The sequence below is a fragment of the Argopecten irradians genome, chromosome 2 (genome assembly GCF_041381155.1).
Source record: "Argopecten irradians isolate NY chromosome 2, Ai_NY, whole genome shotgun sequence".
NCBI classification, from domain to species: Eukaryota; Metazoa; Mollusca; class Bivalvia; order Pectinida; family Pectinidae; genus Argopecten; species Argopecten irradians.
In genome coordinates, this window is record NC_091135.1 from 44970406 (window position 1) to 44990221 (window position 19816).

At 34.4% G+C, this 19816-nt stretch overlaps 1 protein-coding gene across 2 annotated transcripts in view; it reads left to right on the forward strand.

Annotated features, from left to right (window-relative positions):
* The window catches only part of LOC138315649 (uncharacterized), a 44391-nt gene that overhangs the window by 8509 nt on the left and 16066 nt on the right, over positions 1–19816 (forward strand). The window lies entirely within an intron of this gene.

Below are 19816 nucleotides of genomic sequence, written 5' to 3' on the forward strand. Positions count from 1 at the left end.
GATCGCAATTTTACACAATTTTAGGGATGTTTTGGGATTTTCCTTATTCGAGGCTTGTTATAAAAACATGTGCGCCACGGAACATTAGACTTATCCATGAGCATTTTCCAGTAGCTAATTCCGCGAAACGGCCTGGTAGTTTTCACGTCGAGTCCAGAAACATTTGTTTAGTTGCCAACATATATCAGGGATTTACAAAACGGAAAAATCAGCAGAATTTCAACTGATTTTTGTACCGACATAAAAAAAGTTAATGTACTTTTTGGAATAAAGTGCATCGTATATAACCATCCAAACACGACTGAATCATTTTAAAAGACAGAAAATGCCGAAACTGATCTCCCGATCAGATGTTAAGAGGGCTGGGGGGGGGGGGGGGGGGGGGGTCGGATCTCTTGTAATTTCAGTGTTACGAAATTATTTTTGATTCTGTTTTCGAATATATCATCGACTCCAAAAGATTCTAGATAATTATTTCTTTACACCCCAATCCATCCCTCTCTGCATTACTCCAACATACACACACACTCTCTCTCCCCCTCTCACACTTTTGTCATGGCATGTTTGTGTGAGTGAGTGTGTGTGTGTTATTCTAATACATTTATTATGGTGGCTGATTACGGCCATCTCGTGTTGTTGTGTTGTCGCCTTGTCGTGTTGTCGCCTTGTCGAGTTGTCGCGGTCTCAAACTGCGACAACCCGAGATTTAACAGTTAAAATGTCGACTTGTCGCGTTTTCGAACCGCGACACGTCGACAAACACGAAAAGACGACAAGTCGACAACACGACAAGTCGACATTTCAAACACGCTAATTAGCGCGTACAGAATCTCGTGTTGTCGCGGTAAAATGTCGACTTGTCGTGTTGTCGAGTTGTCGACTTGTCGTGTTGTCGCCTTGTCGTGTTGTCGAGTTGTCGACTTGTCGCCTTCCTGTTACACATGCGCAAATCATATGAAATAACCACTATCTTTGAATATAGAAAACTGAAGTCAGTGCTTGTGAATATTTGGTGTGTTTGTAAGATATTCGATGTTCAAAATTGTTAAAAAATTATATTTCCCCCATTGTTAACTCTTTTGAAATGTATTATACTTAACGGAAATCATAATATTAGATTAATTGAATATTAACAAAACAAAGGATATTGTCAGAACACAGAACAAAAATGTTTGTACAATGAACAGTAACAGAGAGGACAAATGTACATGTATATTAACTTAATATTGTAAAATCTCCTTTACAAAATATTGTGTTATTACTCGGTTAAAACTTATTATTCAATTTGAAGAATTGAAGAGAACACGGATGATAAGACGAAATATTATCTATTATTACTAATTACTGTAATAGGTTATGTGTGCAGTACATCAAACAATAACCTTAATTTAAGATCTAGTAAAGAATTTGATTTAAAACGATAAGAAAAAATCATTAAAACTTTCATTTAGTCCAAAGCGTTATAGAACAGATAAGGTGTTGTGCCCCATCTTTCTGGTAATTAGTTCATCTATTTTGATCATCTGCATGCATCACAACGTATATAATGTTAATATTCTTATTTATAAAATTTGTTTATTGTAATACAGCAAGATTTAACCCTCGAAAGTTTGATTGTGCATTTTGACTACAGTAATTCATACAATAGTAATCAAATGCTGTAGCATAGATACTTCCAGTAGACATAGTAGACATTTAATATAATGGAACTCTTGCAAAAGAAAAGTACACAATTAGTATTTCTGGGTCTAGAAATTCCTAATACATAAAACATGTGTTCATTTTACGAAATGAATATCATAATTATATAATAATCTTTCTCAAAGCGATCAATTTGTGGTTAAGAGAGGCTTGGCTAATTATGATACATCCAAGTATAATTGACCTGTGTTAATATGGTCCGAGTGCAAAGTCAATAAAAGCAACTCAAGTTACATTACGCAAACATTGAGTTCTTCAGGGTGGTGTCCTATGGTCGATGTTTTTTCTTGTAAGTAACATGCACATTAGAGAATGCTTTGATACTTGCCAAAGAAAATAATATCTAGTATAAAAAATAAGGACCTCAGTTTCGGTTCATATGGTGTTATACCGCCCTGGTATAATTTAAAATAATGACCTCGGGCTACGGTCTGGGTTATTATTTATTCTACCAGGGCGGGACAACAACAACATATATACATCCTTATGCATGTATATCTGCAGTGCTTTTGTCTATATATTCGGTAATTCCTGTGTTATATTTGATACATTTACCATTATGCTCCGTCGTTATATCGAGATATTCGATGCCTTTTCCTTTATATTATGTAGCTAAAATTAAACTTTATATTCGGTACAAATTTCTTTAAATTCTGTACACACTTCTTTATATGATGTGCAACCTTCTTTATATAATGTGCAAACATTTATATAATGAAGATCAAATCCGGCTTATAATATTTGCATAATTTTTCGGCTGATTTCGTCTTAGTGACAGCACTTTGAATAGTTGTGTAGGATTTTGAAAAGGAAATTATTGCTCTTACCAACGGTAGTAACCGTTTTTGTGAAGATTTACTATAAATATGATTTTAACCGCTAAAACTTCATATAGGTGGACTACGTTTTGTTTGTCTCGGGATCTATCCATCCTTCTCAATATATATATCACCATGTAGATTACGATTTTACCGATTTTTGTATTTAAACTCATAAAACGTCCAAAATAGTCTATGCATGACACTCTGGTGGGTCCAAATCATTGGGTCGCCATCTACATGTAGACAATTAATCCTGTGTCTATATTGGATCACCAATATAAGAAAAAAAATTGATTTTGTTTTTAATTTTAGATGTGCTACTATTTTGTTAATTCATATCACGAAAATAAAAACAATTAAGAAGCAAACGCTAATTGAATTCTTCGTTTCGGAAAGGTAGTTGGTCTTAAAAGCTGTATGTATGTGCCGTAATTTTCATACTCACGAATCAAGAGCTTTTGGATATTTTATTCACCATCAACCTTTCGAAAATTACATTTACAAGTATGAATAAGAACTGAAAATGATTTTGACAGTACATATGCGGTCAGGCTATGAAGCCAAGATGTGGTCTACAACTTCATTTAACATTTTTATAAAGTAATAAGAAATTATAAAGTGATTACTGCAGGTATGCATTTATCTTAACATACACAAGACATAAATTCTGACTTGTAAATAATGTTTACAAGGCATCGTACATGGTTTTCTGACCATTTGAATGATTATCACACCTTAAAAGAACCTGATGGTTTTCAATAGTTTCTTGAAGAAAAAAATGCATGCCTAGTTACGACACATATAACTTAATTAATCAACACATAAAATCGGGTAATTAATAAAACAAAATGTTCCCAGCCGTCATACATCATCTATGATGTAGGTACATGTATATATTATCCGAATAGCGTATATTGAACTTTGATTCCTAGGCGTGGCAACATTATAAGATTTTTCAAATATGTAGATCTGTTACCCTGTTGAGATCAGCCGCTTGATTTTTACACCTCAACTTATCCTAATGATTACCCTAACAGTTACAAAGTTTGATTAACAGGCTTGTTGAATTCGGACCAGTTGAAAGGTGATCGAAACAATTACTTCAATTGTGACAAAAATATATACAAAAATGAATTTAAATGGTGATAGACGACAAATAAAAGTGATTTCGATAGGTCACCACTGTGCCTGGGTGACCACCTGCAAACGGAAATCCTTAATAGTCCGAAGGCCTGTTAATCTGAATGATTTTCCTTTTGACAACCGTTAGTCCGAACGACCGTTAGTCCTAGATAAACCTAAGGCCCATAATGTCGGAAAGTAATTTGATAGAACCGTTCCGATAACTTAATAAGTTGGAATTAATGTACAGACTTAATTACAAGACTCAGTAGTAAACTTGCTAAGATATGTGTAACTCTAGATTGACATCATCTCTATGTGACCCACGGATGATTGCACTGCACTACGCTACAATTATCACAAATGTAACGTAGGGTCACCGACAAAAAACGAAATGAAATTGTGAAAAAAACATAATCTTGCAATACATGTACGTAAACGTATCCGATATGAAAGAGTGTATATTTACACTGCAATCCTGGTTATTAGTTTCCCTGAAATTACCATTATGCGAACCATTTTCATCATTGAAAAAGGAGAGAATAAACAAGTAAAAGGAAGCAGGAAACACAAAAATAAGTCGTGAAATACATATTTCAAACATGTAGGCAGGTTAGAATTGGTGATATATATCATCCATTCATGCAGCCATGTTATCCCTAATGCAATCAAATTGCAGTACACATAAGCTTTACATTAGGCGTATGTTTGTAAGATAATTCATAAAATGTATATTTATGTGACATCTTATAAAATGTAAGATATTTTGTATCTCTTTATGATTTTTTTTTATAATTTTGATTTATTTTTTATCATGCAATGCTCATTGAAGAAATCACAACTTGCCGTCCATAGAAGTTTGCAGTTAAATAATTTTTAAGAATTCCCGAAAAATGTATTTATCACAATTTATTGAAAACATGTCAAACTATAAATTTACATGAAGTAAAACAACTACATAATTGCAATATTTTCTAATTTTCGGATTAACGGGCCTTCGAACTATAAGGCCTTAGCGGTTCAAGTGACCTTAAAATTAACAGATGACGATTACTGCTTACTAATCAGACCATTATTACACGATTATCATATAATAAACAAATTATTGAAATTCATAGTTCAGAGAAAAAATACTTTGACAACTCTTGGTAAAGAAATTGCTAACAAATATCTTCATCTAGCTACAGCCACATGCACACAATTATTTTCATAAGCAATCCAATATTGCGAGTGTTATCCATTGTTTGCGCATGTGTAACAGGAAGGCGACAAGTCGACAACTCGACAAGACGACAAGTCGACAACACGACAAGGCGACAACACGACAAGTCGACAACTCGACAACACGACAAGTCGACATTTTACCACGACAACACGAGATTCTGTACGCGCTAATTAGCGTGTTTGAAATGTCGACTTGTCGTGTTGTCGACTTGTCGTGTTGTCGTGTTGTCGACTTGTCGCGGTTCGAAAACGCGACAAGTCGACATTTTAACTGTTAAATCTCGGGTTGTCGCAGTTTGAGACCGCGACAACTCGACAAGGCGACAACACAACAACACGAGATGGCCGTAATCAGCCACCATAATTTATATATGCCCCTATATAGTTAACGGGAGGGGAGTTGTGTTCAAATAAGCGTAAACGCAATGACGTATATACAAACGCAGTACTACTAGTTCACGCCTCGAAAAGATTTTTCGTCATAGGTGACGGATTTCAAATTAACAATAAAGAGTTTTTTAATAGATCCAATTGAATGTTATTTGAAATCAAAACAAAAGATGTGTTCAAGCATTGTAACGGTAATACACAACAGTATGAATCGCTGGTCGGGGCTACGACCGGGGGACTTTACTCAGGAATGTTCGGTGAATTCCATAGTTACGTTTTATGTGTGTACGGTCACTCATCTCGCCTAAATCTACAGAACATCTGATTGTCGGAGAACAATTCTGGGAGTGTCTAAGCGAACAATAGGTAAGACTCTTTCATATGTGGATATGGAGGATAGGGATATTCTACCCGAGGGTCACAAAATGTAGTAAAACCCGAGGCTTGCTGAGGGTTTTGCAACATTTTGTGATCCCGAGGGTAGAATATCCCTATCCTTCATATCCACTTATGAAAGAGTATTTTTCTTTCATACTTTGACGTTTTATTTCAATTTTACAACGATAATATCCCGCCATTTTCAAACAAATTCGAAAAAAATCAACGACTGGAAGTCAATTTTCTATACATGAAAAATTACGTGATATTTTCAACACAAATGCTCTTGTTTGCATATTTATAATAAAACCAGTCATATTTGTGGGGAAAAAATGTAAAAATTTTACCGAGGAAATAGAAATTTTGTTGACGCCGTGACGTAACGAGGCTTTATTGCATGGGTAGCATGCAATACAACCTCAGGCGGCATGAGTGTATTGCCCTGGACCAGCCAGTATTACACCCGTAGGTATGAAAGAAATTGTATTGTCATATGTGTCTAGGAGGGCATCAAATAGCCCTAAAACGTAAAACAAATAAAGAATTAGAACAGGTACAATTCTTGCGCCCTCCCTGCAGCACAGACGTACGCATTTGATAGCAGAAAAATATATTAGATATATATGTCTGTGATTATACCAATGAGTCAAATATACGGACGTTTGCACGTGGTTAAAAGTGAGAAACTAAATACCATCCGACTGATATTCGTGTTTTAATTAATACGGCGCCTGATGTTTTATACGTTTTTAAATATTACAGTTGTGACAGTGTTTACTTGAAAAATTGGCAGTTTCAGAAGAATGCCTTTCAGCGGTTATCGAATTCAGTTTTATTAGTTTCCTAAAATAAACAGTAACGAGATATCTGTAATTTATTAAGTGTAAAATGTCTTAAAATATATCCTGTAAATTGTATAACCCATATTTATCTGCATAGTTTCTGTGTGAAGGCAAATCATACACGTTTCTTGTAGATCCCCTGCTTCGAATTAATGTCTTCTTGAATAAGTTAGATCTGCCTACATACATATGTGTCTGACATTATCACAGACACAAAATGCATATTACTGTATTGTACCGTTGACCATGCAAGAAAGTTTGGTACATTAAGTCAATATCAACTTTGTTTACGAAACCTATTGTGTTCTTGTTTAGACAGCTATACAATGGACTGTGTTAATTAATTATTTATTATTTCTATCGACGATTTGTCTTTGATATAAAACATTCATTGATGGATATAGTTTATCCTATTAAAGCTACCTTATTAAATGATGTGTCAAGTTGAGATGATTGTTTTTATTGTTATACGCTGTATAAAATTGTCGCTGTGTAGAAACCCTGAACCACGGATATCAAAGTAACCAAATTATGCATTATACATTAAAGTACTATGGCATCGACTAACCGCGAATGATTTTAAAGTTCCTTACCACGACATAAAGTACCAACAAATACTGTATACAATCTTACTGAAAAGGTCAATATTGTTAGAGACCATAGGCTCTTCGCAAAGTAATTAAGTATTATTTATCTACTGTAAACCACGTTCGAACGTGAATTTGAACGTTAACAATTGTACACGGGTCACATTTGTGAAAATAACGAAACATTGTATATACCCAAAAATGAAGCGGTTTACACTTTACTTGTATTGCCCTGGCGGTAGGGAGACATGCCGCTTTGTTTACCCAAGTCTGGTCATAAAGTTTTTCTCGCGCCAGAATACAAGTCTAACATAATGGCTAGAATTCAAGTTTTTTGCTCAAACACTGGTCTAAACTACCATCAAATTGCTAAATATTTTACATAATGTGTTTGAATAATGACAGTGTTATAGGCCACTGTAACTGTGTCACCGATCCCTGTGGAAACAGTTTCCGATGATGGCTGATACTGAAGAAACATTTATTGGACAACCTTTCACTGCCTTTAGATTGAGGTAAAGAAGAAAGAGTAAAGAGGCAAAATAACACAACCAAAATGTGTCATTTTATTTCATTTCAAAATAATTTATCTCAAAATCGTATAATTATGAATATGTGTAATTTTCCAGATAATATTGAAATTAAATATATATTTAGGATACACTTGTAAGTTATTCTATGATAACACTCCGATAATGAGCAGGTATAAACACCATTAAAAAAGCATGTTAAGTATATATATATATGTGTTCATGTTTTTGTTTATAGCTAAAACGTGGATAGTGTATAGCCAGATAATTATAAGTTACATAATGTAAAATGTATAATGGATTCATACAGGGGCGTAGGAAGCGGGGGGGGGGGGGGGGGGGGGGGGGGGGGGGCAGGGGGGGCAACTGCCCCCCCGTTCCCCAGGACGGGGGGGGGGCAAACATGTCTTTTTGCCCCCCCATTTTCGCCGACTGAAATTTTCTAAAAATGCTTATTTGAAAGAAAAAAGGGTCCTCCTGCACATTTTTCGTACTTCATTCTAGAAAATTTTCCGCTGCGCGGCGCATTTCCTAAAACGTTCAAGCACATATTGTCAGACCTTAAATAGTAAAAATTCAATACACAAAAACTAGACTAAAAATGTCCAAGGGATTCTATGTACTATTTAGAAAAATGTCTCTTAAAAGATCAATTTGTTTATATGTCTTAGCGAGACAATTAATTCATTTTTTATGTTACACAACAATGTGCCGATGGTGTGAAGCCGGTATATTCAGATCGAGAAGGGTTGCATAATGTTATGACGACACAATTATCATTTCTAAATGCAGGTAGCTTTAAATCGAAAAATTACCATGTTAAGAAAGCTTTATAATCATTAAACTTTATCGTAAAACTCATCTCAGCCATTCTAAATCGTATTTTTTTCCCGGGGGAGACCCCCGGACCTCCCTAACACCAAATTCTCGCGCTTTGGGCGCTCACAAATTCATCAAAATGCATCGTAAAACTCATCTAAGCCATTCTAAATCGTAATTTTTTTCCCGGGGGAGACCCCCGACCCCCCAAACACCAAAATCTCGCGCTTTCGGGCGATCTCAAAATCATCAAAATACATAAAACTCATCCCGGGGGTCACCCTCAGACCCCTAACAAAACACAAAAATCTCGCGCCTTCGACGCTCACACGCTAATTTGGCCAATTTGCGTTTTCGTTAATTTCCTTTTAGCGACCCCACTGTCTATAAATGTGTACAAAGATTAAATTTAGTGATATTTGAAAAATGTACATAAAGCATATATTATATGTTTGGGAGTTGAATTAATCTCCTCTCGTAAGGGGGGGGGGGGTTAGTTTACAAAATATTGAGGACCTTTGCCCCCCCCCCCCCCCCATGACGTTTCATCTTCCTACGCCACTGTCATATCAGTTCAATATATACAGTTCCTTGATTTAAATAGTTGATTTTGATTTGAATGTAATTTGAATTTGGATATCTCAATATCACTCCCACACAAGCCATTCCTAGTGACCGGGCAGTACTATAAAGACCATATTGTTACCGCTGAGTACTGGTCCTAGTCAGAAATGTCCAGAGAAAGAGCCATACTGAGGGAGTATATTAAAGCATATGCATATGAATTATTTATAATATTGGAGAAAATGGGTTTATAATATAAAAAATATGAGTGTTATAAGGGTTTACCTATGATCTACTCCTGTCAAAGAATTTTGTACAGACAAAGGATAAAACTTGATTAAAACTAAATTTTAATATATATGTACGGGTCATGACACCTCCAAAAGAGATTGTGTATGAACACAGTTATGGGTACTGTTTACCACCACAAGCGTAGATTTTGTGATTTTGGCTGGGTTTTTGAGGTGCCCATGAGAGCCGAGGCGACATTTCGACCGGACAGGGAAATGTCTACCTAGCATATTTTTCGTAAATTTCTCGATTCATCAAGCCATAACTTCGTCAATACTTGGCCAATTTAGATAAATTATCTCTCTTTAAGGTAAGATATCCGTCAATGTTGTATAGAACCCATTTATTAAAATAATAACGGTTTTAAATTAATAGGTCCGTTTTTCTCGACCGCGAGTTCATACCCTTGATTCTATAATGTATATATATGTATACTGTTAGTTAAAAAAGTCGTGCCAGGTCCCTGTCGTATGAAAGCACTGGAGGAGTCTTCATATCACATACATGTACATACACATATAGAGAGCAACCAACTAAATAATTTTACATAGACCACAGTGTTAAACTTTGTTAAAGTTTTGTGCTGTATTATTAAAACAAAGGAATATTAGTTAGCTATTGTGTTCTATAATTACAGTCTAGGTTCTCATATAACACTAGATAGAAAAAAAGTTTGGGTCCTTCTGTTCAAACTCCAACCAGGGTAGCTATATTGAAATCAGGCGCATTTTGCACTAAAAAATCCTGAAATTCTAATATTTTTACCTATTCATTATCAAAATTGATATTTTGAACCTAAATCTTAATATGAATTTCCAAATTCATTTCATGGTTATCTAGGAATAATTACCTGTCAGAAAACATTTTTACTTTTGAAATTCATAATTAGCCAGCCAATCAGCGGCCGGGTTAAAATTCTATCCTGGGCTCAATCTTTAGTTGGTTGTTCCCTTTATATACCAGTGTATATAAATTGTGTGTATATTTATGTTTTCTATACATGTACTCGATGTTTTACAACTAAGAGAGGTATGACTGTTATTATGTTAATATAATAGTTATGGTGGGCTCAAAGTCTGCCAGATGAATAAAGGTTTGGACACAGGCACACAGGTTTGAATTTATCTCATGGCTAAGGCGATAACTTCCCTTTGTTAGAATGTCAACACTCATATGTAAATGTTAAGAAAGTTAATTGGATGTCAAGTTGTAAATGAGACAGACAAGTTAACAAGCTTTCACGTTGGACTGCATATCTAGGGAAGATGAGAAAGAAGTGATCAACATCTTCAGTAGAGTATTCACAAATACAGGATGATGGTCTTTATAGAGATCAGAATTCAGCTGACTTGCTTGATTACGAAGTTGACACATAATATAAAAATACCTAGTTCCACCATACTTAAAAGCATCAGTGCATTTATCATCAACATTGACGGGGATGGCATGACGGGTAAGGCTCCTTTTGAATTCGCTTATTGAACCCATATCATAGAAGACACAGTCAGGTTTAATTCCACCAAGACATCATATAAGGATAAAAACTTTTAAAATACATGCAAGATCTACAAATGGAGGTTTGAAATATACGTTGATGTCTTACATCATGAGACACTTGACTATGACCAATAATAAAAGGTATAATGTGTTCAAGTAGATAGTCAGGGGTTTCATGATTATGATTTTAAAAAATAACATATGTTGTTGATCAATTCTATGGTTTTTTAGAGTGCCCACCAAGTTCATTGTAGGTAACAGTATAACTAGTATCTCTTGCGTAAACCAGAGATGACTCTAGCAGCATCAAGTTGGATAGATTTTAAAAGTTCGGATTCCGTTTGATTGTAATTATTCCATACAACACTTGCATATTCAAGATTGGGGTGTATATATGATTTGTATAGAATTTCTAATGTTTTCCTATCAAGATTAACCTTAAGTGATCTTAACACATTTATTTTTGTAGGTATTTTCAAATTTAAAATTGATATGGTTAGACCATGTCCCATGACTAATCAAAATAATTCCAAGGTGTTTATGTTTATTTACATTGGTTACAGTATTATTCATGAAAACAAGGTCAGGATGAAGTATATCAGCATTATGTTTATTTGAAATTAAAAGTGCTTCTTTTTTATTTGGGTTAAAAAGAATTCCTCATTTATTCGCCCATATAGATATTCTATTAAAATCATTATTTAGTATTTCAGCTGCAGCTACCTGATCGTTATCTATAAGTACAAAAAGGGAAGTATCATCTGCGAAAAAATTGACATTTGAATGAATTTCATTTTCCAAATCATTTATATATGAGAAATAAATATTGTCCAAGTACTGAGCCTTGAGGTACTCCGGCTCTTACAGCTTTCCATATTGATTTATATCCATCAATAATTACTCTTTGCTGCCTATCAATTGAAGAATAATTAGAAAGCCATTTTAAAATACAATGTATTATCATTTATATATAAGTCCGTCATGCCAAACCCTGTCAAATGCTGTACTGATATCACAAAACACTAACCTTGCTTCTTTTCTTCTATCAAGCTTGTTCATTATTGTATTACATATTGAAATAAGTTGGTAAACAGTAGTCTTTAGGGAGAAATATAAAATGTGTCATACATTACCTTACATATTTCTGTTTTCCCTAGCCATGGAATGTGGATCGGTGTGTGTTCATTACTGTTATCAATGTATCATTAGATAACTGTCAATGCCATAGACTAGATCATTATTTCTCTAATTGTATAATTAGGGTCAAAGAAGTAATATCAACAGGATTTTCGAGATGACAAGGGATCCATCAAACGTAAGGGTACGAATCACTTCAAATGATAAATATGGAAGAAAGAGGTAATTCCAACCGTCTGGACAAAAAATGTCAAATTTTTGATGCGATCTGCCCCTTTATCAAGACACACAAAACAAACACGATGACATAATATGTATCATATTACTGTATACTCCTTATACAAATTAATTTAAATAATTGCATAATTATATATATTCTAAAAGGGAAATGACTGTCATTTAATCTTTTTTGTAAGTATAGTGAGGAGTTGTTGACAGGGGAGATAACCATCAGAAGTAAAACGATATTTTTTTGTAAGGGAAATAACTCTAACGCAGAATTGTGGACATATATTGTGACCTTATGAATGAAACCGAAATTTTTTTTATTTTTATTATTTTTTTTTGCACTTAACCTTCAGGTGGTCTGTAAAGTAAATCATCTAATATTTTAAATTAATATGAATTTCAAATGCCTATCTAAGTATTTATCCGAGATATGTCTTCTTCTGGTCAGAGATTAAATGTATCAGGTAAATGAAATTGCATCTATATGACTGAATCAAGGTTTATAAACTGCATAAAACAAGCTCATAAACTTAATATAATATTCTCTATAAGTCGTAATTCAACAAAAACCTAACTTTTATGAGGCCATCAAGTGCCTACCTGCTATTCAAATTATTATTTGAGAAAGGAAAAATTTCACGGTATAGATATTTTGCTCAGGTGTCAGATGAACTAGTGCGCTCTGATGAACATCTAGATATTTTATATGCAGTTTCACAAATTTGACTTTTAGTTACGAACCTGTTCTGTTGCGCTGCAGATGTTAAACTATTCTGCTCATAGTTTTCAACAAATACTTTTAAAGTTATTCTTACAGGTGTGGTTAGAGTGCGAGAGAACCTGAAATATACAGAACAACGCTCAGCAAATTTTCACTATTAATGGCGTCCGGATACAAAGTCTCATGATATAACATGGTGTTACAGAGACTCAACCTGCTTGTCTAGGGCATACAAAATATTGCTAATGCATCCAAAATCAAAATACAATTGGCACATATTAATGACTAGAATTTGAGTACTCATTAGCTCGCCTATTCACCCCAGCGTCGGCGTCGGCGTCAGCGTTGGCGTCCCATTTCACGTTAAAGTTTTTGAGCAAGTTTCTGTTTCGTCAATTGTTTAAGCTTAAGTCATCATAAACGTTTATGATTTTATTTTCCTAATGTGTATGGATGCTGAACGTGATAGGACAACCAATTTGGGGCCCTTTAGGTTTTTTTGAGTCTGTTAATTTGTCATATTTCCATGTTAAAGTTTTTGAGCAAGTTTCTATTTTGTCAATTGTTTAAGCATAAGTCATCATAAATGTTTATGATTTTATTTTCCTAATGTGTATGGATGCTGAACGTGATAATACAACCAATTTGGGGCCCTTTAGGTTTTTTTTGAGTCTGTTAATTTGTCATATTTCCATGTTAAAGTTTTTGAGCAAGTTTCTATTTAGTCAATTGTTTAAGCATAAGTCATCATAAATGTTTATGATTTTATTTTCCTAATGTGTATGGATGCTGAACGTGATAATACAACCAATTTGGGGCCCTTTAGGTTTTTTGAGTCTGTTAATTTTTCGTATTTCCATGTTTAAATAGTAAATACTTGAACATCAACGTCTTCTGAATAGGTGAGCTTTGCTGTTCTCCAACAGCTCTTGTCCCATATTTACCATTTGAAGTAATTCGTATCCAACAGATTTACGTTTGATTGGATCCTGTGTCATCTGGAAAATCCTGTTGATATTACTTCTTTGACCCCAAGCAATATCTTTAGAGATTGACATTAATATTTCCTAAAGACTTTTTTTTAACTTTTCCTAAGGAAGGGGATTGTTTAGTATCTAAGTTGTTAGGTTTTTGACAATTTTACCAGTAACCCTCTCCCTCTGGGCAACAGTGTCCAAGTTGTTCATGTGTTGGACATTTTTACCGGTAACCCTCCACCTCTTGACAACAGTGTCCAAGTTGTTCATGTGTTGGACATTTTTACCGGTAACCCTCCACCTCTGGGCAACAGTGTCCAAGTTGTTCATGTATGGGACAATTTTACCGGTAACCCTCCACCTCTGGGCAACAGCGTCCAAGTTGTACATGTGTTGGACATTTTTACCATTATAACTCTCCCCCTCTGGACAACAGTGTCCAAGTTGTTCATGTGTTGGACAATTTTACCAGTAACCCTCTCCCTCTGGGCAACAGTGTCCAAGTTGTTCATGTGTTGGACATTTTTACCATTATAACTCTCTCCCTCTGGACAACAGTGTCCAAGTTGTTCATGTGTTGGACATTTTTACCATTATAACTCTCTCCCTCTGGACAACAGTGTCCAAGTTGTTCATGTGTTGGACATTTTTACCGGTAACCCTCCACCTCTTGACAACAGTGTCCAAGTTGTTCATGTGTTGGACATTTTTACCGGTAACCCTCTACCTCTGGGCAACAGTGTCCAAGTTGTTCATGTGTTGGACAATTTTACCGGTAACCCTCCACCTCTGGGCAACAGCGTCCAAGTTGTACATGTGTTGGACATTTTTACCATTATAACTCTCCCCCTCTGGACAACAGTGTCCAAGTTGTTCATGTGTTGGACAATTTTACCAGTAACCCTCTCCCTCTGGGCAACAGTGTCCAAGTTGTTCATGTGTTGGACATTTTTACCATTATAACTCTCCCCCTCTGGTCAACAGTGTCCAAGTTGTTCATGTGTTGGACATTTTTACCATTATAACTCTATCCCTCTGGACAACAGTGTCCAAGTTGTTCATGTGTTGGAAATTTTTACCATTATAACTCTCTCCCTCTGGACAACAGTGTCCAAGTTGTTCATGTGTTGGACATTTTTAGTATTATAACTCTCTCCCTCTGGACAACAGAGTCCAAGTTTTCATGTGTTGGACATTTTTAGCTCGCCTATTCGAAGAATAGGGGGAGCTAATGTTGTCACCCCGGCGTCGACTTTGGCATCAGCGTTGGCGTCCCATTTCACGTTAAAGTTTTTGAGCAAGTTTCTGTTTCGTCAATTGTTTAAGCTTAAGTCATCATAAACGTTTATGATTTTATTTTCCTAATGTGTATGGATGCTGAACGTGATAGGACAACCAATTTGGGGCCCTTTAGGTTTTTTTGAGTCTGTTAATTTGTCATATTTCCATGTTAAAGTTTTTGAGCAAGTTTCTATTTTGTCAATTGTTTAAGCATAAGTCATCATAAATGTTTATGATTTTATTTTCCTAATGTGTATGGATGCTGAACGTGATAATACAACCAATTTGGGGCCCTTTAGGTTTTTTTGAGTCTGTTAATTTGTCATATTTCCATGTTAAAGTTTTTGAGCAAGTTTCTATTTAGTCTATTGTTTAAGCTTAAGACATCATAAATGTTTATGGTTTTATTTTCCTAATGTGTATGGATGCTGAACGTGATAATACAACCAATTTGGGGCCCTTTAGGTTTTTTTTGAGTCTGTTATATTTCCATGTTAAAGTTTTTGAGCAAGTTTCTAATTTGTCTATTGTTAGCTCGCTTATTCGAGAATAGGGGGAGCTAATGTTGTCACCCCGGCGTCGGCGTCAGCGTTGGCGTCCCATTTCACGTTTAAGTTTTTGAGCAAGTTTCTGTTTCGTCAATTTTTTAAGCTTAAGTCATCATAAATGTTTATGATTTTATTTTCCTAATGTGTATGGATGCTGAACGTGATAATACAATTTGGGCCCCTTTAGGTTTTTTTTTGAGTCTGTTAATTTGTCATATTTCCATGTTAAAAGTTTTTGAGCAAGTTTCTATTTTGTCTATTGTTTAAGCTTAAGTCATCATAAATGTTTATGATTTTATTTTCCTAATGTGTATGGATGCTGAACGTGATAATACAACCAATTTGGGGCCATTTAGGGGGTTTTTGAGTCTGTTAATTTGTCATATTTCCATGTTTAATTAGTAAATACTTGAACATCAACTTCTTCTGAATAGGCGAGCTTTGCTGTTCTCCAACAGCTCTTGTTTTAGAGTGACCAATGGCCAACGACGGACAATTACAATGTAACTCATTTCATTACACTTATACAGAGTAATTAACATGGCTATGACTAAAATCGATCTGACCTGTCATGCCTAGGGATTTACATGAAATAGCATTAAACTCCTAACATAGCACATGTATAAAATGGCACTAATACAATTTCAACTAGACATAACTAGCAGTAATGAATTAATACAAAAATACCAATATAAATAGTATAGATCATACCAAAGTTATATCACTGAGCTTAAAATTCAATTGACTTGTTATTATCATTTGATTTTCAGAAATAAACTTACTACAGAGTAATTTTGGAACATCCTGTTATACATGTATGAACATGCAAAGGTAATCAAATACCTTCTAACAAGATTTAATAAAATGTCCATTCTGTAAATCCTCCATTATTATTATAACTCATTCAACTAATGTTATTCCTATTACACATATATTCTTGGCTATTAAACAGGGATCTGATAATTAGTTACAGATGGACTTATCAGAAATCTTTATTTAATTTTCATGACACTCATGTCACCACACATTTATTTTCAGCCTGCAAATAATTTCAATATAATATACATTCGATATCAGAAACTAAAACCAGCAGACGTAGGTACACTGTAATTATAAAACAAACTGCACTTGAATCAAAGAGAAGTACAGGTTTCCTTATTGGTGCAAAGATAAGAAACTGCAGAGTTACATTCACATTTATTGATTTTAGTGAAATTTTCATACGTCATCGTTCTATAATGGGAATGTAAAACGAGACTGATAATTTTGTATAGTCGTATCAGTTATTAGCTTACCGCTAATACTTCACTTAACATAACCCTAAACAGCGATAACACTGGGTATTTGTGATTTTTGTGTTGTTATATCATCTTAGGCCTTAGCTAGAACTTTTTTTCTGTACTCAGAATTGGCTCGTCATGTATTAAAATACCATTTATACATAGCATAGTCATATCATTTAAAAATAATACTCGTTAAAAAACATTTTTGAATATATATAAAAATAACTAAAATTAAGTAAATGAAATAAAACAAAGAGTTGTTTAATCTTAAATGTAGTGAAATTAGTATTTATTAAATTGTGCTGTTAATGTCTTGTCTAATATTTATCTATTTATGTTATATTTCGTGCCTCTGGCACGGATCCATTTCATCATCGTACTTTTTTTATGTCGTTTTATTTTTTTCATTCTTTTACTTTCATTTTGGCATTAGATTGTATTCTCCTAATTTATACTCTTTCATTCTCTTTCTCACTTTACTGCAGCTAATAAAGAAGTTTTGCTATAATATTATTTCTTCTCTCACTCTCTCAGGACATATTCATTCATTCCCATTCACTCTCCCTTTGTTAGTCTTTCTGTGGGGTGCTAAGTTAATATTGTAACGGTGTTAGTTGGTGAATTTTGAATATCTTTTTTTTTGTATCTAAAAAACAGTAATAAAAAGGAACTTTAAGGTTGAGAACATATTTCCAATATGAAAAAAAAAATTGTTTCCAGCGATTGGGAGTGCCCTACCTGCATGGATATTTTAGTCTTCACGCAAGAAAACACAAAAAAACTCTGGAATTAGTGATTATGGTTGGTTTTGATTTTACTATTGTACAAAAAGGTTTTTTTTATCTTTCTAGATTATCTATATTTTAGGTTCTGCTGTTGTCAGTAAATTTCCGTACTTTTTAATATTGGCTAAAGAAAATAAAATTCATAACGTCCTATCTGATGAAGGAGGAGCTCCGTGTTGATCTGTTACGGGACCCGATTATATTGCGCCTCGCCGTGCACGGACTAGAACTTTTTATGTTATTATTGTGTTTAAGAAACTTATAAATTTTGTGACGGAAAGGTAGTGGGTCTTTAATTCTCTTTCCTAGATTATTAGAATTATGCTAGGAGAAAAACAACAGTAAAACTATATTTTCGACAACTACAGCCTATCAGAGGAATGTTAGAGAATACCCCTTTATGAGGATAAAGTGAAGGTATCAGAGTATACACTATATGGTGGCCGTTGTGTTACTAATCTGTATATTATATAATGGTATTATTGGCAATGCGACAGCCCAATATCTAAATATGATGGAGAGAAAAATGAAACTTTTAAACAAGTTTTTTCCCATGTAACCTTTCATAATTGGTGTGGATATACGAGTAAATTGGTCTGGTACAGTTAAGACAGATGTTGTAACAATACAGGCAGAAAATAGGAGAGAAAATAGGAAAGAAATAAAAGAAAATAATACACGTACTTGCATTACACAGAGGGATGTACAATTGGTATATATGTAGAAATCAGGAAATATGTAAAATCTAAAACTGCGATCAATACATTTACAAACATCAACCCTGCTAGGTTTGCGGTATATTTTTTGTTTGTTTGTTTGATTAATTTACTTCCTATTAACAGCCAGGTCATGTATGGACGCTCTCCCAGATAAGCGGTGTGTGGCGTGTGTGTTGTACAGGTGAATGTTTTGGGAGACTGTGGTATGTTCGTGTTGTATATTCTTGTATTGTAGAACTCTTGCCTTTTTAATAGTGCTATATCACTGAGGCATGCTGCCAAAGATACCAAGCAACACACCCCACCCGGTCACATTATACTAACAACGGGCAAACCAGTCGTCCCACTCCGTGTTTGCTGAGCGCTAAGCAGGAGCAGAAACTACCACTTTATATAGACTTTGGTGTGTCTCGGCTATGGAACAGAACCAAGAACCTACCTCTCATTAAGGGCGAGCTCTCAACAGGAGACCAAAAGTGAAGCGGTGTCCAGGGAGACGTTTGGAAGATGAGATAAAAATAAAATCCTTAATTTAGTCGAATTTTACGCGCATGCAATAGAGTGAGTAAGGACAATTCCTTAATTTAGTCGAATTTTACGCGCATGCAATAGAGTGAGTAAGGACAATTCTATCGCCCTACCTGCAGGGCTCCATTTTTAGGTAGAATAACAGTAGTTTTTAAATCACTGGCAGTGTCCAAGATTGTACATTTGTTTTTAAGTATTCCCAGCATATCTATTTATATTATTTTAAAAACCTCAGCAAATTTTTTACTCTGACGTGTAGAATGAATTTGATGATAAATAAGCTAGGATAACAATTTTCCAATCAAAGAGAAGGATTTAACATGATCAATTACAAGTACTTCAAAAAGTTATAGCTGGGAATGGTGGTCATTCATTATATGTATTTAAGGAATATGAAAGTCTGTTTTGAATGAACTTATATCATTTGCCCTGTAGGAATTAAAGGGGATAAATGATGAGGAGTAAGTCTCTTTGGATTGACACAAGAGAATATATAAGTAAATAATTTCTTACTAAAAAGAAAACAAAAAATGCAAATTTGCAAAATAACTTGGCTATAAATTGGATCAAAACATAATTGGAAGGCGTTAATCTGGAAATATAACTTGATGATTGATAGTAATCCTCCACCCTAATTCTGAAGATAATCCTGTTCAAGGGGAAATAACGCTATTAAAACTGGAATGCTTTTAGATACTAAGATGAAAAATAATACGTATCTAGGTTCTGATGGTTTTAAAACAATATTTCTTAACTTATTCTGGGAAAACTTTAAACTACAGAAAAAAGATTTAGCAATTTTCCGATATAATGAATGAATAATAACTTTATTACCAAAGAAGT